We start from the raw sequence: 22,460 nt of genomic DNA on the forward strand, positions 1-22,460 counted from the left end.
TAGTGGATGCGCTATACTTTTATTATTTAGAAAGTGACCAATAATCTGTGACCAATATTTTATATGTAGATTGATTTCTCCTCTCTAAACTGTTTCTCAAGTGCGCTCTCTCATCACCGCTGCTGCTGCGTGAATATGATGCATCACAACACAATGGAGACCAGAGGAAAAACTGGGATTAAAGTCCAAAACCTGACCTGAAATAACCTAACAAATCAATCTGGGCTAAAGCGGTTCCATTAACGACAAATTAAATTCACACAATCTCACTAATTTGTGCACGCTTATTCTTAAGCTGACCTTAATGTCAATCATGGATCGAATCGATCCACCATGACAAACAGCCAATATATCTGTGCTGTTTAATGCATTTGAGACGTTGTGTTTTCCTCAGTGCATAACTGACATGTCACAGGTATATTTTTCATCTGTAAATGTTAGAAAGTCATGCAAACATATCCATTTTGCTGTCAGGAGTAGGCGAGGCACGCGAGAGCAACGAGCATGCACGCTAAACAGAAGGAGCGCAATCGAATAGGAGCACAATAATTCTGAGTAAAATATACATTTAAAAAATGTGTTTTAGGAGATTAAATGTGTCTTTAGTAGAATTTTAAACTTACATATAAAGTGTATTTTTATTATAGCAGTAATAACTGTAAAGGGACTATTGTAATAGGTAAATCAGATGTAAGATGTAACATGTCCTACTTCAGTCACTAACGGGTTTGACTGTGTTATATTTCAATGCTCAGGGGCCAGTCGCATAAACTTAGCCTCTGTGTTAAGACAGTGTCTTGAGATCTAGTCTGACCAACTAGCAGTTAGTCAAGCGGTAATCAGTCTTATTTTTTTACTTCAACATAGACTAATCTACGTTTTAATGTAACAGAATTAAATACATATGTACCAGTCTTAAAGAAAAAAAATTGATGACTAACTTGTAAGACTAGTCTAAGCCTTTTATGCAACTGGCCCCTGATGTCTAGCTGCAGCTTTAAACAGACAGTGGGCAGTAAAGTACCTTGTAGGTGGTGGTGTCAAGAGCACCGTCTGTGGAGGGGTGGGCCCAGGGGCCATGACAGTCGCGGTTGGCATAGAGACAGGAAATGAGCTGCGGGTATGCACTGATCCGCCAGGATGAACATTTGTTTGGACCACAGGCATTGGTGCAATCTGAATGACCTGGAAAGCAAAGAAGGGCATGAATCCAACACATCTGTTGCAAATACAATAAATGCTTCTTGTTCATGTAGCGTGATAGTAACTCAAGTCAATCTACCTTACTTCCTGGTTGAGTGCCATTTTGAACAGGAAGGGGTGGACCCACCAGGGAAATTGGCTGCGGAGGTGTAGATCCTGTTCCGACAGTTGCCATGGGAACCAACATCTTGCTCTGCAAGACTGGGGACTGTGCCTGAACTGTGCAAAGAGATTAAATGGACTAATATAGTAGAGACCGAGAAAAGACTTGATAATTTCCCCAACGCTGTGTGCATAATCCTGATCCTTGTAAGCTTGGGAAACTTTATTAAGTATGTTGAAAAGCATCAATAAAGCTCACATTCCCTTGGATGAGGACACATTAAATAATTTACAGGGTACCCACATGTTTTTAAAAGAATTTCCCTGACTTGTTCGTGAATAAGTCATTTGTGAAGTGGTTCGACTGAGTCATTGAAAAGAACCAATTCACTCATACATCAAATACTGGGCTTGTTTTACACAAAATGCAATCTAGTCCAGTCATTCACAACCAGAGGTTTTGCTCTGTTAAACCATTAAAATTAAACTTGAAAATATTAGAACTTTTTTTATTTCTTTTTTTTCCTTTTTAGAAAAATTAAGTAGAATACAAGATCAAATTAATTCATTTCAGGTTAGATGTCAACATTACTTTTAATACTAATATAATAATAATAATAATAATAACACTTTTATTCAGCAATGACACATTAAATTGAACAAAGTTAAATAAATGTATAATGTTACAAATGGCTCCTATTTAATAAAAATGCTGTTCTTACTTTCTTGAACTTCAACAAAAAATCCTGGAAAAAGTTTCAGTTTTCATAAAAATATTAAGCAGCACAACTATTTTTAACAATGATAAGAAGAAATGTTTTTGAGCACCAACTCAGCATATTACAATGACTTCTAATGTGATTTTATCACTGAAATCATTTACATTTTACAATATATTCAAATAAAACACATTTATTTTATGATGTAGTATTTCTGAATGTTACTGTTTTAATCAATGTATTATCATTTAAAAAATGTTAACCAATAAATGTAGCCTTGGTGAAAAAAAAAAAAATCTTACTGACCCCAAACTTCTGAATGGTAGTTTACACTGATCAAGTAATTGAAAGAAAATTAACTTAAAATTATTGTATATTACTTACTATAAAAATATGCCTGAATTTTAATATTTGATTAATTTCCATAATTTTTACAGGCCTGAAAAAAATATTTAAAACTGGAAATCCTGAATTTAACTGAACGTGTGTCTGATTACTTCACCACAATTTAACTGCCCTAAATCTCACCTCCACCTCCCGGGCTGACTCCTCCCACTGCTGGGACTGAAGCATATCTTATTCCTTGCCCCACCCCTGAATGTACACCATTGGCCAGGGTCACATGGGTGGGTGCGGCACTGGGCAAGGTAAGGATGTTGGAGGCCTGCTGGGTCTGCTGGGAGGAGGGACTGTTGGGATTGGCAGTTGCAGGCAGAGTTGGAAGGATGTACTGAACCTGTGTTAGAGGTTTCCCGCCACTAGGGGGCGTAATGGAGGCAGCTGGGAGGAACTGGTGATGAAGTAGGGGAAGGGGTACTGCACTGCTATTAGGGGCTCCGTTGCATGGAGTAGGTTGGGTTGGGGTGATGAGCTGAACGGTAGGTTGGTTTGGGAAGGCTCCTCCCAGGACTAGGCCAGTAACTAAGCTTCGTTGCCCATTAGGTTTGGGGGAAGAGGAGGGAAAGTACCCACCTCCTCCTGCTCCGCCAGCACCGATCAGTAGCTTGGGCTTCCCGTCTGGAGGTAGGGTCCCAACAGCCACACCCCCATCAACTGGCTTGCTGGCGATGGAGATAGGGGTGCTAGTGATGGGACGAACAACATTGGTCACTACGGTGGGGGCCATCCTGACAGCGCCTTGCGAAGGGTACTTCCTGGCTTCATGCGGCAAAGTGGCATTTATACCAGTAACGGAGGCCGAATTAACATGGAACGGAACCTGCCCTCCTCTACCTCCTCCTTTCCCTTCTTTGGGCCCCCCATTATCCAGCTCTGCGCCACCCATCCGTCTCTTCTCCTTCTTCTCCAGGTTCTTTTCATGCCGTTCTTTGTCATCTTTGTTGACAGTTGGAGACAACCCCAAAGAGGAATGGACTGGTTGGAAGGTGCGCTGAAGAGAAGAAGATCATTTGTGACATAAGATCACTAATATACACTGATCATTTCATTCACATTCTGATTATGACATGAGGTTTGTGCTGGATTTGATAATGAAGACATTGGCTGTGTTTGAAAGCAGAAAATTGCTGCCCCCACAGGAAGGCAAAGAGGCATGTCCGAATTCAATGATCGTGTCATATCCTGTACTGATATACCTTCATCTGATCGATTTTTGAACAGCATAGATATGTTCTCCACTGCCTATGATATCCCACAATCCAACTTTTTCACTTTTGATGTAATTTCAAGATAGAAATTAGTATTATAGTAATTAATTATCACCAAAGCTCTCTCTATTTTGTTGCAGAATCTATTATGCTGCCTCAGAAGTCTGTCCGAAATCAGGAGGTACCTTCACAGGACAGTGAGGCAACAAGTCAGCTGCCTAAGATTTCAGATGTAGCCACTGTTTCATACAAGATGTGACCATTTAAATATGCGGAATAGAGAATAAGAAGATTTTCAGTGAAAAAAAACTACTTCAATTTTCTACACAAAGCCAATCTACGTGGATTTTACATTGACATTACATTTATGCATTTAGCAAATGCTTTTATTAAAAATGTTTTTGTTTGTTTGCATTTCCTGGGAAAAGCTGCATGAAAATATCACAGAAAAAAAATTACAGAATACAGGTTTGGAACAGGGTTATTACAGTCAACTAAAACTAAAACCATAAACAAGTCTTTGCTACTTGGAATAAAATAAACATCAACTGAAATAAAATTAATTAGTTTTACTTGATGTAAAAAAATAAAAAAAAATAAAAATGACTTTCAAATTAAAATGGAATATATAAAAATAAAAACTAATCCAAAATACTGATAAAAGCTTTAAGAGTATTTCAATGTTACTAAAATAATACAGGTTTGGAATGACATGAGAGAGAATAAATAATGACAGAATTTTGGGTGAAATATCCCTTTAAGGCAAACAATTTGGTCAGTGAACCATCTAAGAGAAGGAACGCTCAGAGACATCTGCTGCCTTGTGGGTATATCCATTGGCGTGGAAAACCTCACAAGAAAATCCTGAAGAAATAATAGTTACTTGCCAGACAACCAAACACACAGATGCTGAAATAATCTGGTTTTATAAGCCAGAGCAAATATCATTTTTGTTGCTATGGTAATGAGGCTTATGTAATTTAAAGCATATTTATTAACAAAGAGCTCTATGGTCCTTTCATCAATAAAATATAAACATTGACTTCCCTCAAGAGTGAGTGTTATTCCCTCAGGTGAATAACATTGACATTTTTAAAACATCAAGATTTTATAACTTGTATACTGGGAAAGTGTGTTTTTGTCACCATTTTAATCAGATTTCTGAAGGAATTTGGAATTTGCATGTAGCACAAAATGTTTATTCATTTAAAAAAAAAAAAAAATCAATAACTGAACAACAACTGATGCACTGTGGGACACATTGCATGACATGTCATGCCAACTACCCATGTGATGTATTAAGTGTTACCTTGCTGTCAGCTTCATCTGCATGGTCGTTTTCGTCATCGCTGTCTGTCACTCTCTCTTTACACTTCAGGTCAATGGAGCCGTCTGCAAACGAGTCCTCTGTGGAGGAATCACACGTTAGCTGTGAGACCAGGGCTTGCAAATCTCACACTCATGGGACTGAGAGCTCTGAGCAGTGAGGAGATTTTGCCTTTCCAAAATGAATTAATGATGTTTGGATGGTGGTGGTGCATCAGAGAGCACAGAGCTCGTGGGAGACAGACTAAAGAATCAGTCAGGACTGACTAATAATGAGAATGGAACGCAAAACACTTGCAACATCAAAACCGAATCGCTGAAAGATAATCATTTTCTGATGATGGGTACGTTCCACGTATAACAGCATTATCTACAGATCAGGGGTTTTTGGGGTCTCGTGTTGCCTACAATGCAGAAAACACAGATGGAATCACGGAATCCAGTCATAAAAAAAATAAATAAATAACGCGGAATGTCACAGAACTTGATTAAATTTGGATCAATAAATCAAAAGTAGGGCTGTACAAAAATCCCGATATGAACTAGTGTCTGTGAATATTAAACCACAAAAAGACCGCTATTTAAATATGAAGTCTGCATGTTCTGCGTGTCTGTGTAAATGAGTGGTGCAGTTTCATCTACCACACTCAAGCATGTGTGACGCTTGTGTTTTCAGCATCTGCCGTCATACCATATGAGGACATTCAACCTCTTTTGTGCGGCAATTCTTTTGCCAACAAAATGAAAGGAACTGTTCAAATTTCATTTGATTACATTTTAAAAGATAGATTCATTAAATTGTTAAAGGTCCCATATTGTCAAAACTGAAATTTCCTGGCTTTTTTCACGATTACTGAGGTCTGGGGGCTATTTAACTACCATATAAGTTTCAAAACAGTCACTTAAAGTTTTACATGTTCAGTTGACTACCAGTGTTTTTGATAATACATTTGCAAAACACAGAATCCAGAAAAATTAAAACAGACAACACACAATTTTAGAAAAAAATAAAATGTTTTATAGGGCTCTATTATTTTCATTTTTAATAAACTATTAAGTTGTAAAATCGTTATGAATTCAATTGATTAGTTATCCTTTTTGATTATTAAAATGTAATTAAATCATTAAAAACATAATCCAGGAAAATTAAAAAGTAAAACAGAATTTGGGAAAAATAAAACACATTTCATAGGACTCTATTGAAAAAAAAAAAAATGTATCCATAGAATCCATATTTTAAAAAATCAGAATCCAGAAAAATTAAAACGGAAAACATGGATTTATTTTTTTTTTGTATAGGACCCTAGGTTTCCAACAGATTTTCTCGTGGCAACACTTTACTTACATTAACTAACATTAATACAATATTTAATGCTTGACAGATCATTAGTTAAAAAGTTAAACATTTCTGAAGAAACTATGAGTGGTGCTTGCATATGCAAAATATGTCACAATGATGCTAAGGAGTTCTGAATGGTTGCTAGGTAGGGCTGTGAATCTTTGGGTAGACAGCGAATCGATTCGATTCACAGGTTTTCGATTCAATTCAAGAATGATTCAGAACGATTCGATTCGATTCACAATTATATTCGATTCGATTCGATTAATGATTCGATTCTGCATTCTTTAAATGCATTCACAGGATTATTTAAATGCTTCCCCTAAATTCTTTAAATTCTTAGTCTGGGGGCAAATTACACAGCAGCCTTTATGATTAGAGAACCATGGGTTAGAGAAAAAACACTTTTGTCCATTGTTAGATGCTAGTTTAATGATGCTATGGCATGACATGGCGTATGTAGAAATTTATGTAAGTCAAGATTTTAAAAAAGAGCTTCAAAAGTATTACGTATAGGCTAACATTTTGTCACGCCAGGGGCGTAGCCATCATTTCAGAAGTGATAGAAATGTCAATTACAATAATTTTATGTATGTATGTATTATTATTATTATAATTTTTTTTTTTTTACAAGGAATTCTTTTCTTATCTCTTACTTTGAACTTGCTATAAGAAATCAAATACACTGCTGGACAATAATCAATCATTTGTAATCTATAATTTTTTCCTAATGGCAATTTTATGATCGTTTTATATACTACAAAAAATATTTCAATTTTCTGCACAGAATTAGGTAGAACATATACTTTATAGTTTCCTTACTGTAATAAATTATATGTCAATTAGCACTGCATCATTCATAAATTGTATTAATTTATTGTGTTTATTGTCTTAACGTTTCAGTTCATTTTGCTTTTTATTCAGATTAGTTCCAGATATAGCCTGGCACGTCTATGAGCACGAGATCACTTCTCTTTCAGTGGGTAATGTCGTCGGCATGACCGAGAGGCGAGAGCCATTGAAAAACTACAGAAAAGCAAAACTACTTCACTTTAGCATTACTGGCCACGAGTACTAAGGAGAGATCACACATCAGCTGCTCAAAAAATGTGTCAGTGAGACGAACGGAGCGCGAGCGCAATCCTGTGAGTCTCCGGAGGTAAATAGTGGAGCGCGTGAAGGAGAGATGCGAGGGCACGAACACTGTTCAAGGTTTAATTGATTTTTAATTCCTGCTTGTAGTAATTTAATGTGTATATATTTTGAAAGCATTGAATCGCTATAGAAATCGCGATTCATTCGATTCTTAGCATTTTAAATCGATTACTGTCCGAAATCGACGATTCACGAAATCGACGATTCACAAAAATCCATGTTTCAAGATCGATGCATTGCATCGTCAGGGTTTGTAATCGATGCATCGAGAAAACGAGTGAATCGTTACACCCCTATTGCTAGGGCATTGCAGGTGGTTGCTAGGGTGATATGGATTGCTGCTAGGTATCATATTAACAAAGATGTATCCATCTTATTTTTAACATACGGCAATTTGTAACTTGAATGTGCAAGAATTTCCATGTCATTCACTTCTAGTTATTTGTAGCTGTACAAAACAGCGGCTTGATATTGCGAACCTGTATTTTAATGTATTATAAACAAATTGGTTTGAAGTGCAAATAGTTTTACCATTTACTGCACTTTGTTATTCCTCCAGTTATTTCAATCAAAAGTCTCACATTCACAGAAAATAGCTTACTTTTGTGTTGCAAAATAAGGTGGATATGATGCACGTAATTTACCTAAGACATCATCATCCCCCTCTTCACAGATCACCATAGGCTCTTCATCACTGGTCACATCCTCACTCGGTCGTCGAGGGTGAGCAGGGCGACGGGGATGAAACAGTCCCGCACGTTCCAGTGCTCTCTCCTTCTCCCTGCTCTCCAGATTATGCACAGCACTCTGGGAAAAGGCGCGAGGCCGTTGAAGCTTCCCTCCCATTGATCCTCCGTGACCGTCAGACCGAGGTGAAGTCCAGCTGGGCCCTGCTCCTTTGTGGACGGCCCCCTGAGATGTGGAATGGGCCTCTGGGGAGACAAAGAAGGTCAATTCAACATCAGTTGTGTTTCACACTACTATGCACTCATAGTTTCACAAGACCAACAAACGCCCACGCATATAAACAAACTCCCACACGGACCTGTGCTTTCAGACACGCTATGCTCGTGAGCTTCTTTGGCCCCTGGAGTTCCCCGGCCCTCAGAAAGGGACTTCCTTCTGTCCTTGTTACACCATTTCCAATCAGGGTGAGCCCGGAAATGAGCCTCCTTCACCTAAAAGACAACAAGAGTAAGACAAGAATAAACTTCTAAGTTACTAATAAAGTAACAGGCTTAATAAATAATAACTGTGCAACACTTGGATCACGCACATATGTTGCTTTCTAATATTTTTACATGAATGTAATGTAAATGCACATTTTTTAATCTATGATAATTTCATTTAATCAATTTGTAATCACTATATCGTATTATTAAATTATGAATGATTAATTTAGATTACACTTCACTACATTATACTACTGTTTAAAAGTTTGTGGTCAGATATTTTTTTTAAAGAAATTAATATATTTAGCAAAACTTTATTCATTATGCATTAAATTGATCCAAAATGACAGTAAGTGATTTATTTAGTTAGATTTCTATTTCAAATAAATGCTGTTCTTCTGAACTGAATAAAAATGTATCACTAGGCGCGTTTCCATTACCCTTCAAATTGCACAAATTGAAATTGCGAATTGAAAATACGCCTAATGGAAACGCGTCAATTTTGCAAAAACGCCCATATATCGCAAAAAGGTTTTTAAACTCGCATGAGGTGGTTTTTCAGGCAATGCGAAAAAGGAATAATTCGCAAAACTGCAATGGAAACGTTTTTTTCTCATTGGTTAATGGAAACGCCGTCATTTCACATTTTTTTTAATCTAAATTTATAAAATATCGCCAAAGTTTTGCGCAAATCTGTAATGGAAACGCGCCTATTGTTGACACAAAATTATTAAGCAGCATAACTGTTTTTAACATTGATAATAATAATAAGAAATATTTGTTGAGCACCAAATCAGCATATTAGAATGATTTCTGAAGGATCATGTGACACTGAAGACTGGAGTAATGATGCTGAAAATTCAGCTTTGCATCACAGGAATAAATTATATTTTAAAATACATCCAAATAGAAAACAGTTGTTTTAATTGTAATAATATTTCACAATATTACTGTTTTTGTGTATTTTCAAACAAATGCAACCTTGATTAACATAAGAGAGCACGAATGTAATGTTTTAAAAACATTTTTAAAAAATTTGAATAGTAGTGCATATTGGCATTAAATTGGCCATCAACCACCCTGCTTTCCAGATATTTGCATCTACAGTACATACTGTATATCGACCACTGTAAAACTGATATCAGTCTATCACTAATTCAAATGCAAAATCACGTTTTAACTTCACGTTATGTCTTAATTTCAAAGGAAAGACAACAGATTGGTATGACATCTTCCTCTTATGCAGTATTTCATAATATTTCACAAGAAGGACTGTACCTGGAAGGCAAGATCATGATACTTCTGCTTCTCTTTGGGTCCCAGCGCGTACCACCACTCACCCAGTATTTTACTGACAGTACGGTTGTCCTGGTTGGGGTGCCGCTGGTGAACCAGGGCACGGTGCCGCTTACTAAAGATCATAAATGCGTTCATTGGCCGCCTGATGTGGTCCTTTTCCCTCTTTGTGGTTTGAGAGAAAGAGAGAGAGGAGAAATGATGAGTGTACATTTTTATAGCACGTTTAACCGAAGATAATAAGGGAAATGAATGATTGCAATGCTTAATGATTGTAGCCTGAAACCTTTGACAAGTTTCCAGGGTAATTTTTCTGCTCTCACTAAAAGCGAGTGCGTGGGACAGTCCGGTGCTACTCAAAGGAAACCAAGCAACTGACAAAATTTCTTGCTGTATTTCACTATTGCAGCCGACTAGGAAACTGAAATTTACCTTCTTGTCACCTTCTTTTGGGAGTGCACTGAGAGATTGTGTGCGCCTTTTCACTGAGCTGATGGATGGAGCAGTGTCTTGATCTGGAAAAAAACTAAAAAACAATAAAAAAAAATAAATAAAAAAAAAGAAGAGAGAATTGCATCAAAAACAGTAACCAGAAAAAAGTAAAAAACACAAAAATTATTGTGATTTCTTTTTAATAAAACATTTTTCCCATAATATGTGTATACTATATTTCATTATGAACCAATTTTTTTAAAATATTGTAATCTTAATGTTTGCTTTTATTGTCAAGAGGTGAAATGCAAACAGATATTTACAGATCATCAGCATCACTCTCGGTCTCACTGTCACCTCCTCCTCTCTCCACAGGTGGGTCTTCAGCAGTAGGAGGGGGGCAAGATGGGGATCCTCTCTGTGGTGCTGGACGGTCAGTAGGTCCCTCAGTCACAAGGGCAACTCCACAGCGAGGTTCTGCAAGTTTATTCAGTTTCAAAACATCAGCTGAAAACATATGTTCTGAATGTGATTTTGTGTATATTCTATGCAGTTTCATACACGAAAATGTTGCAACGTCAAATTATAGTGTTTAGTTTTTTTCTATCAAATGTTACCTTTGCCCTGATTTATAAGTGTTTGGCCATCTGCAGGCTGCATGCACATTTTTGTTTGGTTGGTCTCCAGAAAAGGAACCAACGAATGCCACGCAAACACTGGCACAGAGCGGGGCTCCACGTTGGTCCAAACTAAATGAAGAAACAGACAAACCTTTTATATATACACACAACTGTTTCGCAGAACCTACAGCCTCTCTATTCTCTTAAGAGGGAACTGGTGAAAAAGCACCTTTCTGTGTCAGACTGAACCTGAATGAAAGCCATTCATATACATACTGTATATCTGTATATCAGTGATTGGTAAAACAAAGAAAGTGTGTAACTGTCCTAGGCATCTGTCATTCCAGTGAACTGTGTATCTCATATTAAGTGCTCATTAGAATCAGGGCGGTCCAATCACCCTCTAGCCGTGCATGTCTGGGCAAGTTCCTATGTATCATTTCAGACATGCTGCAACTGTCTAAAGAAGCACTGACCCTGAAAGCACAGTGTATTCTTCACTACACACACCCAAACACACCTGCTGCTGACCAGCATACCAAAGTCACTCTGAGCACCCCTTATTTTTGCAGTTTGTCAACAACATATTCCGGCCAGCACAAACTAATCCAGAATTATTTTATTTTTTTTCTCTTTCGTAAAAACAAACTACAACAAATTAATTAATTTGAATAAAATTAATGTGAATAGAACTGCCTACATAATTTGGCAGTGGAAGAATTTGGTACTACATTTTTAATGATTAAATATTCAAATTGACTTACTCAAATTGAGTTACCTTGGAAAATCAAAGCATAGCTTGTGACATTTTGAGATTTACTCTGAAACATGTGAGAATCTTTTTCAGAGATAATGATTCATTTAATGCATCCTTGATCAATAAAAATATTAATTTCTTTTTTTTTTTTATAAATCATACTGATTATACCCTATTATGCCCTAAACTTTTGAATCGTAGAGTACAAATAATAAAAAGTTGGCATGCTCACATTTTTAAAATTACTTTACATACTTTAGACTGTGAGTGGCTATGGTAATCAATAATTTACAAATGTAAGCGTTCTAATTGGTTTTATTTATCTTTCATGTCTCTTACCAGTGCCAGGTCGTCCCATTATGATGTCTTTGCGAGGAGCAGGGTGAGGGGACTCGGCTGGCAGGATGAGGGAAGGGCAGGTCCAATGGTTGCATTAGAAGTGGACACATTCAAAGTGGCAGAGTTTGAATGGGCGGGATGTCCAGGAGCCACAGGTGTCAATGACTGAGAGGAAGTCACCAGGACTAAGGTGGGAGCAGGATTGCGAAGGAGAACGGCTCCGTTGGTGGCAGCGCCATTGATGGGCACAGGGGCCTGGAGGCCCATGGCATGGTGAGGGGGCTGGCTGTGCTCCCTAGAGCGTGAGCTTCCTCTACGGCTCAGGGGACCATCGCTGAATTTTGCCAGTGGTACATCGGGGTTACGAACAATGACAGGCGAATCGCGTAGGGGAACAATACGACGTGAGCTGGGATCCTGTGGCAGGGGTGAGGGTGGTGTGGGAGAAACCAGCATAGGGGGCGGAGTGGAAGCGGCAGAGGATGAGGGTCGACTTGTGACGCTCCTCTGTCGAGGGAATGAGAGAGATGAGGGGGTGGTAGGCTGGCTTTGGGGGGACAGAACCCTGAATGCTACTGCGTTGAGGCTGAGGCTGGGGTCATTTAGCTGAGGATCAGATTTTGCATAGTCTGATGCACTGGGCAGCGGGGGTAGTGGGGCATCCAGCTTACGTTTACTGGGACTCATGGGTACAGTGAATGTCAGGTTGGTCTGAAAAGTGGGCATGATGCCAGAGATGTGGCGCTCACGTTCTGTGCTGGGAGTGCCAGGGATTTTTGTGCCACTGAGATGGCGAGGGCGGCGAGGGGTCAGAGGTGCTGTGATGGGGCTGAAATTAGCTGGGCGGAAGCCAAATAGTGTGGGTGAGGGGGACGGCGCAGGTGAGAATGGTGACTGATTGGATACAGGTGAGAATGAGGGCGTGCATGAGCGTGAGCTGCCAAGTGAGACCAGCATATTTGCAGCCTCGCACTCATCAAAGTCAAAGCGGGACATGTCACGTGGCAGTTCTTGTGGTATAAGAGAAGTCATCACCAGACGTGGTCGCGAGTCCCCGCCACGGCTGCTTGCTTCACTGCTGTCTCGTGAGTTGTCATCCCAGTCATACTCGCTGCTGGTGCGTCCACCTAAACGAAGGTCAGGTGTGAGAGTGCCCGTGCTACTGGCACCACTCCTGTCTCGGCCAACCCCGCCTCCGGCTTCCATCTCTTTGGTGCGCATGGAGAGATGCCGCGAGCAGTAGCCGCGCCTCTGAGACTCCTTCGAGCAGCCTTCACGTGAGCACAGTCTGCGCCACTGCTTGCCGTTGAACTTCTTGCGGATGCCTGTAGGGGTGCACACCACATCGCCCTTCTTGTACTTCTGTTGAGCGGCTGTGAGGGGTGTGCGGGAACGTGACGAAGAGGACGAGGATCCATTGCCACCCCCTGACGCACCATGTGAGTTGGAGCTAGGGGTCTTGTCCAGGGAGCCTCGAGAAGAGCTTCGGGGCATGGGAGGAAGCTGGGATGTGGAGGAGATGACTGCCGCACCTGTGGCTGAATCCAGGCCCAGGAGCATAGGGGGGTGATTTGGGTGAGGAGCAAGGGGCAGATGGGGTGCAATCGGCGTGCTGAGCCCTCTCACCACAGAAAGGTGAGGGCTGAGGTAGTTTGGTTTAGAAAGAATGGGCCGATGCTGAGAAGGAGCCCCCAGAGCTTTGCTTCCCATGGCAGTAATGCCACCATCCCTTAGCTGGCTAAGACAACTGACTTCCAAGTCCACCCCATCTGGGGTGGATGAATGAAGAAGATGATGCTTTTGCCTCTCCCTATCTCGTTCTCGTTCCCTTTCTCTCTCTAAGTGCCTATGCAACTCTCTTTCCTGGTCTTTCCCTCTGTGGTGTTCCCAGTCTCTGTTTGGGGCTACACTGAGTACAGATGTGATGGCAGGGTTAACGGCAGAAGACGAAGAATGGGGTGAGGTGAAAGGTACAGTCACAGGATGCAACAAACTCTGAACAAATGTTGGTCTAGTCAGTTGAACCACCTCCTGCTCCACTTCCATGTCCTCTCTTTCCTCCCACTCTCGTTCTCGTACCCTCCTACCATCAATCCCTGGCTCTGCTGGCTGGGGTGGCTCTAGGTCCCAAGGAGGAACCAGGAGGCGGAGATTTTGTCGTGAGACCCAAATGGCCTGAGCCCTTCCATCGTCCTCTACACCTCTCCTCTCTTTTCTCTCATCAGATAAATCTTCCCATAGTTGAACACGATATGGGAAAGACACAGCTGGGTGTGGATCTACTTGAGTGACTATACCTTCTCTGTACCACTGTTGCGCTCCCTCACTGCCCTCGTCACCTCCTCCAAAGGGGATGCAGACTCGTGTGCCTATAGCCACTGGGGCCACACCAGGAGGTGACGCATCTAGAATAAGGTCAACAGAATCAGTAGCCACTCGAAATGGGTACTTGCATATGGTCTTTTCTCCATTCAGCTGCACCTCCACAATCCCATGCTCCTCGCTAACTCTCCGCACAACTCCAGTGCGAAACACTCCAGACATTTCCCGGCCCCGATCGTGAGGCCAGCCTTCCCCTAATCTGGGACCCTGTCGGGCCAGAACTCTCTGATTTTTGAGACCTTTGGCAAGGACTCCAGCTAAACCAGATGACAGGCTCTCCTCTGAGGATGCTGAAGTGTTATGTGCTTGTGGCTTTTGGGAGTTGGAGTGAGAATCATGTCTTGAAGCTGTCCCTTCTAGGTCGGCTGAGTGTTCACTGGCTGTATCGGTTGAGGAGCAACGCTGTGGGCTAGATGCGCTTGTCCCATCCCTCCCTCCGCACTCACCTGCAGTTCTACCTGTAGGCCCAGTTACATTGTTGTGTCTGTACCCAGTAATGCTGTCCTCAGCCAGCTGGCTTTGACCTTGTAGGTCCGTGTGTGCAGCAGAGGCAGCTGGGCCCTGGCTAGCACCACTTCCGTTATGAGAACCGCTGCTGCTCTGTGGGGGTGTGCTGGGAGAGCTGGAGTTGCCATGGTTTCCGGCATAGTGCTCTGAGGTGTACTTCTTCTTGGGCACACGGGCTTTAAAAGTGGCCGTTTTACGACTAGACGAAGGGTTGGGGCTATTGCTGGCACTGGTCGTGCTACTGTTGCTGTCACTCTGTATTCCACCACACATGGAGCTCCCGGGGCATTCCTCCGTTTTCCCGAAATCCACTGCTATACTGAGGACGCCCTCCTTTTCCGGAGACCCGCTTCTTCTCAGTGGCCCTTCCTGTGAAGAGTCAGAATTTGAGGAGAAATGTCTCTTGGGAGAGGTAGGTGAAATTTGGGAAACTTTTTCCTCAGTTTCTCTCTTCTCTTCCTGTGGGCTACTATCCGCTGTCCTCCTCTTAACTCCTTTGGCGCGAGTGGATGGGGGCGACCGCCTTTCTTGCTTTTTAATGGGCTTCATCTTTTCTTGCTCTAAGAGAGTCTCTAATCCTCCTGATTTCCTGCGAGTCCCAGCCTATCAATATCTTCCACTCTGTTTCCCTCTTGCATCCCGCCCCTTCTCTGTCTTTTTCTTCTATTCCTGTCCAAGCCTCTTCCTGTTTGCGCTGTCCTTTCCTTCTTAAATTAGAGCCTGCAATGAAACACAGCACATGAGGTGGATCAGTCTGTTATACAGCACTACAATTCTCATATAGAGAAGGGAGTATGGAATACAGCATATACAATAAAAAAACAAGTTAGTGCACAAAATAAAGTTGTAAGTTTAGTGCCTAATCTCATCAAAACATCTTCATAAGTCTGAAAATATGTAAAATATCCCTAAAAAGTGGATATAACACAGAAAAAAATTTGAAAACGACAGAACTCAAGAAAAATGCTTGCCCAGACAAGTCACACACTCACTTTGTTTTTTTTGGCTGGATCAGAGGAGGCGGGGGAATTCCTTGTTCAGTGGTATTTCTGTGACTCTAAGGCTCTCTCTCGCTCGCTCTTTCAAATGACCTTTTTGCATTCATTACAGAGGCAATCCACCCCTACAGTCCTCACTTCCTGTCACAGCACTACAACATCTCAATGTACAATACCATCCTTACACATTACTACTTACACATGCTTTCCTCCTACCAAAACACCCTTTTCTTCACCATCCAAACTTCTTACAGTGTGGATTGTGTTTAAAGCCCATTTAAAACCCACAGATATGTTATCAACATTAATGTTTGCATAAATATATTTAGACACTCGGATACACTTGCTACAAACCAGTTTATATACACCCTACATAGGGCTGCACGATAAATCTGCTTTTATTGATTCAACGTGACTAACAAACACACGATTATGGCAATATATGGTTTATCTGAGTTATTATTATTATAATTTTAATTCAAATAAAGTATATTTATAATGCAATGCCGTTATCACTGCTTAGAATACTATGAAATATGTTGCATGCCTTATTCTGTGTAAGAAGCCACATCATCTCACAGAAGGATTTATTTCAAACACTCGACTGACGTTATGAAGTGAGTTTGGAGTAAAAATATGTTATTAAATGTGGTATTTTCACATGCTTTCAGATGGAGCAGCATTTACTACACAGAGCCGTAGTTCACTGAGAAGCTATGCAAACAGCTGTCATTATCGCGTTTTTTTTTGCGTAACTTGTCAGTGAACTACGGCTCTGTGTAGTAAATGCTGCTCCATCTGAAAGCACGTGATGATGATTTACTGCTGATTACAGAACCGGCATTACTAACAAAATGCGTATGACAATCGCATTCGATTAATCGTGCAGCCCTAACCCTACATATTACAAATAATTCAGTGTAGTCAAATGACAATTAATTTAAGCTTTGAATATCTCAAAAACTGCATGCAGGTTTTATGAATATAAAATATGACTGACTGGTTTTCATTTAATTACGGATGTGCATCTACCCTGATAGCACACGTACAACATGGAGATGTCTATTTGACGTCTGCATTTATATCGGCAAGATGTATTTTTTAGAGTGTTTGCTCATCTGCAATACATCTGTAGGACGTTTCATATCAGACATCAAATAGACGTTTAAAAGATGTCTTTAAGATGTTTATGATTTAGAATGTATGTAAAACTGACATCTTAAAGACGTCTATCAGATGTTTGTACACAGCAGATGCTTTCCAGATGAAGCGATCTTTAACAGACATCTTGCAGATGTACGTGTGCTATCTGGGTAATATATTATGGTTAAAGTTCAGAACATGAATGACCTCTTTTGATAAGCCAATGTATGCTAGAATTGACGAAGACGTAACAGATCATTTTAGGTCCACAATGCAAAACTGTCCCATTCTTGTGAGCAGAAACCACAGTAACCACACTGCCATTTGCACTGTAAGACAAGTTTGCAGGCAATATGCAAATCTAAGATATGCAGTATATTACCTCCAGTAAGAAAATTATATTATAAAACAGTTTACTAAGACCTGCTAAGACTTTTATTGCTTTGTCGTGTAGGTGAGTAACATTTTTGGGTCACTAAACTATTCCAATGCATATAAGATAACACAAAGTGTAAATAATGAAAGGTTATATTCTATTTAAAGGGGCACTCAGTTTTTATCCCAATAGTACCACTGGTTTGGATTTTATACTGACATCACTTTTTTTGTGCATCCTTATTCTGTATGGACTTGCGGATTCCATGCTCATACACACCATCGCTATATGCTTTCTAAAGTGCCATATAGGCCAGTCACGATAACAACTTTTTGTTGTGCGATATATTGCTCCAGAAATAATTGCGATAAGCGATATTATTGTCATTTTAAAGACCATTTTATGCCACTGAATATATAATCATAATGTAACAGCATAATAATGCAAGAAGGCCTACACACTTCCAAATGACAACAAACATTTAATTTTTAAGAATATTTAGATCATGGAAATTAAGTATCAAAATATTAGATACCTTAAAGAACTTGAATAAATAGTAAATAAACATTTTCTAACAAAAAGTGCAAAGTAACAAGTAGAAAAAAAGAAAAATGCACAAAGAACTTGTATGGAGATTTTTCCATCTACAGATTTATCCCTGACCTTCTTTTCTCTGTAAATGAAGGGTGCACACTATTGCTGAAAAACACAATCCCTACCTTAAAGTCAGATGTCCGTATGCACAAAGGCACAGATCCCTAAACAAGACCATATCTGCAGATAAAACTTTTTTTGTAGAAGCATTTTTTAAATTTGAACTAGCACCTCATGACTACACCACGTTATGTACGAGAAGCTGCAAAAGACACAGGCACAAGTGGAATGTAAAAAACACGGTGACATTAATTTTTAAGTAAATATAATTGGCGATATATTGCGTCACCAAAAATTATTGAGGTCATGTACATATATTGCGCGATAAGTCGATATATTGATTATTGCGACAGGCCTAGTGCCATATATAAAATAAACAGTTTATTTGTTTATAAAATAAACATATTCAATATTTTATAAACACTGTATTAAGTTAATACAATGTTTAAATGTTTTATAATGTCATTATAAGTAGTAGTAACTGTCAACTCTGTATGACACACTGTCACGTGATGTCAACATGGCAACGCCCATAAGGTGGCGACCCGCTTCCTATAGAAAATGTATATCTTTAATGATTTTGAAACTCAAACCGTAAAGCATGACACAAGCAACATCAAGGTTATGGGGTTGATTCCCAGAAAAATTAACGAACTGGTCAAATGTATATTAATGCGATATAAGTCAATTTGGATGAAACGTCTGCAAAATATATGAAATTAAAAAATATATGTGTATATTTCTGTGTAAAATTTTTTGAACTGGCAAACAAAAATAAACCTTATTCGCAATGCACTAAATAGCCATTTAACTTCATAGGGCTGCCCACTGCACTCGCTGACCCTTCAAATAATTATAACAACTCAATCTCATAATGACTCGCCAAATGCACAATAATAAATGTTCCCATGCAACAGCAAGTCTCCAACTAAACACAAATGCCCTGAAACAAAGTAAAAGCCCTGTTTGCCATCAACAATGGTGCTGCTGTCGTCGACTTGCGAAAGTTTTGCTGAGTAGTACACCGCCGTATCTGTGTCAAGCGCTTTTATTGGTCGTAGTGCCCTACTCTACGCTTACAACCACCTACGACACAGTCGAGTGCTGTAGGCCTCCTCCATAACACAAGGCCGCAGAGCAGTTAAGGCTTCTGAATAGAAGGCGACGTTGCCCATAATATTAAGTATGAAGGGGGAAAAAAAACAATCCTTCTCAAATACATGCGCCTTTAGGCTATAAATATGAAAACATCCGAATGAAATTTACTCAGTGCAACTGAAAATATATTATCATAATATAGTCAAGTTTAACTAACAAAACAATCGCCTTATCTTTATGTAAAAAGCTATGGATATAAACAGTGACAGTCTCTGAAAGGTAAACGAATACACAAAAGCAGTTTGTTGAAGCTGTAGCTAGCTGTTGTCACACAAATATTTTCAGGAAAAAAAAGTTTTTAGACTGTCTGTGCACCTCCACCCCTCCCTTTCAATGTGTGTGTATGATAAAATGCTTACTCCGCCATTTTACACAATCCAGTCAGAAAAAAAGAAACAACTGACAGCGAAACGTTATATAGATGGATCCGCGACGTAAAGGCAAAACACAGCATTAAATATATAGGCAGATCACTGCAGTACTGCAGATGAAAGGTTTCAACTCACCCCGTGAATATTTACAGTGCCGTCGAAATGGTGTCGATGCGAAAGCCAAGCCTATAAAACCACGGAATCCCCGAGAAAGCTTTTGCAAAGAGTGTTTTTCTTCCGCAAATGAGAAACAGTCCAGCCGTTGAGGTTCCAGGGTACTCTACAGTCGCAAAATGGTGAATGAAGCACTAAGCCTTGACAACCAGCGGCCTCGGCCAATCAGCGTTCACAAAAGGGTACAGTAGCCTATCAGCGCTCGGGTAGCGGTGATGAGGGCGGAGTCATCTGTCAAAATTCAGTTGATTGACAGGTCGCTCGGGCCAATTGCGCTATGGGAAAACAAGAACAGCTGGTCGATCCCAGAGCCATCAGCCAATGGGATTCAAAGAGAGGGGCAGCCGAATCGAGTAGGTGGGCAAAATCGAGAATATTAATAATTTGCGATTTCAAAATATTTTAGTAAACCAGCTTGACCGAAGCATTATTGCAAATGTGAAATAAAAGAGAAAATATAAATGAATAAAACAAAAATAGCATGGCAGTAATGTTAACAAAATAAATAAATAAACAGGGCATTCATGAATTTTAAGACTGCATACCAATCCAACAAAAGAAGCCTAGTTGTTGGTTAGATGAAAGTATATATCTTTACAAAAAAAAATTCTTGAAGATTTAGAAGAAAAAATCACATGTGAGGACTAATGAATAAAACAGTTTTCTGTTTTTTTTATTTTTTTTATCTTTATATGTATTTACATCGAAAGCTAAAATAGCACAAGCATACTTAGACTTGGAAATGAGTTTCCTTCCTGTTTATTATTTACGTTAATATCAGCCCTGTCGGTAAATCCCGCTAAAACTGGTAGCCGTGCGTTTTTCCAACAGGGAATATGACATTGATTTCCAAAATAAACAGGAAGAAAACTCATTTCCAAGTCTGAGTACGTGTCAGGTATTTTAGCATTCAAAAAAGAAACACGCAAAAGTAAACCAGACACAAGGACTTCAGCAACTCCTGTTTCATTTTACACTTTCTATACCTTCACGAATCCAGCCAATCGCGGAGCTCGTTCGGACTGCTTATGACGTCAGCTGCGGTCTTGAGCCCGCCTTCCATCAAATCAACCTGTGATTGGTCCAGCTGCAGGGGTCTCCAGACCAATGACCAAGCCATGTGATGAGCTCATAATGCCTGTTGCCATCACTGCAACCAAACAGGAAGGGTTGAGAGTAAATTAGTCTAAATGAGGAATTAAAATGCACTGCCACAGAGTGTAGCAGGCATAGGTTTCTGCATTGCAAATCCAGTTTTAATGTGTTTTTATCATTGTGGGTGGCCTCCTTTGAGCCATGTTTGAATAAATGTGAAAAAAGTGAAAAAAAAGTGACATGACATGTGGCAAAGTATGGTGACCCATACTAGGAATTAGTGCTCTGCGTTTAACCCATCCAAAGTGCACACACACAACAGTGAACACACACCCGGAGCAGTGGGCAGCCATTTTTTTGCTGCGGCGCCCAGGGAGCAGTTGGGGGTTCGGTGCCTTGCTCAAGGGCACCTCAGTCGTGGTATTGAAGGTGGAAGAGAGTGCTGTACATTCACTCCCCCCACCTACAATCCCTGCCGGTACGAGACTCGAACCCACAACCTTTGAGTTACAAGTCCGACTCTCTAACCATTAGGCCACGACTTTTCCATAAAGAAAGTGTGTGGTTTCAACAAATGCAAATGTTTGTGTGTGTAACTGCACACACTATGGAGATGATCAGTTTATGCATCACGGCTCAGCTGGACCGTCACGCACGCATGCAATTATGACATGCATTGGAAAATTGCATAATGCACACACTCACACACTTAAGCACTCAGTCATCCACACAGAGACTGTAATCTCTTAGTACACGCCACACCCTGTTCTCTTGTTCTGTTAAAGCTCCCGAGAAGTCCTGCAAGTGGTTGACGTTCAATACAGATACGTGAGCCTTTGTGTGTCTTGTGTAAGGTTAACATGTAACTACGAGAAGAAAAAGTGATGTCAGTGCTGAAAGGCCAGTTTCGGCCTGACCTATAAAACAAAGTGAAATCGAAAGGGAAAGGGAGGCCAAAAAGTAGCATATTCAGTCATAATGAGACTTTCAGGTTGACTCGATACACACTTTGATGGGGATATTATGAAGTACAAAGAAAGGGTATGAGGCCTTCAGAAAAAAGGGCTGAGCTTTAGAAGGGGCCAATTTGAGTTTTTGACTCAAACAACGAGGAAACAAACAAAAACTCTGGTCTGACTTACACACAAACACTCACGAAGAAGAAGCACAGAGTCTGAAAATGTAAAAGTCTTGAGAGGACATATCAAAGAAAGATAATGTTTTTAAACATTAATACCAAGAAATGCCTCATTAGACAATTCACATATAAACAGACCATACAGTAAACTTTCTTGAGAACCAAAGCTGTACTTTTAAAATGAAATTCGTGTGTTCATTCAATTATATTTGTATTTTTTTTTCAATCCATACATAAATAAAAAATTAGACATAAATAATTATATATATATATATATATATATATATATAAAATGCAATTATATATTTATATTTATAGATTTTATAATATATACATAAATAATTGTATATTTTATATATGTAGGCTATATATACATACAGTGCCTAAAACTAACTTT

At 39.8% G+C, this 22,460-nt stretch overlaps 1 pseudogene; it reads right to left on the bottom strand.

The window, feature by feature from the left end:
* LOC107666330 (protein capicua homolog) overlaps positions 1 to 19,941 on the bottom strand; it is a 29,756-nt pseudogene extending 9,815 nt beyond the window's left edge.
* Positions 19,942 to 22,460: the final 2,519 nt, after the last annotated feature.

Source organism: Sinocyclocheilus anshuiensis, unplaced genomic scaffold, assembly GCF_001515605.1.
Source record: "Sinocyclocheilus anshuiensis isolate Anshui unplaced genomic scaffold, SAMN03320099.WGS_v1.1 scaffold868, whole genome shotgun sequence".
NCBI lineage: Eukaryota > Metazoa > Chordata > Actinopteri > Cypriniformes > Cyprinidae > Sinocyclocheilus > Sinocyclocheilus anshuiensis.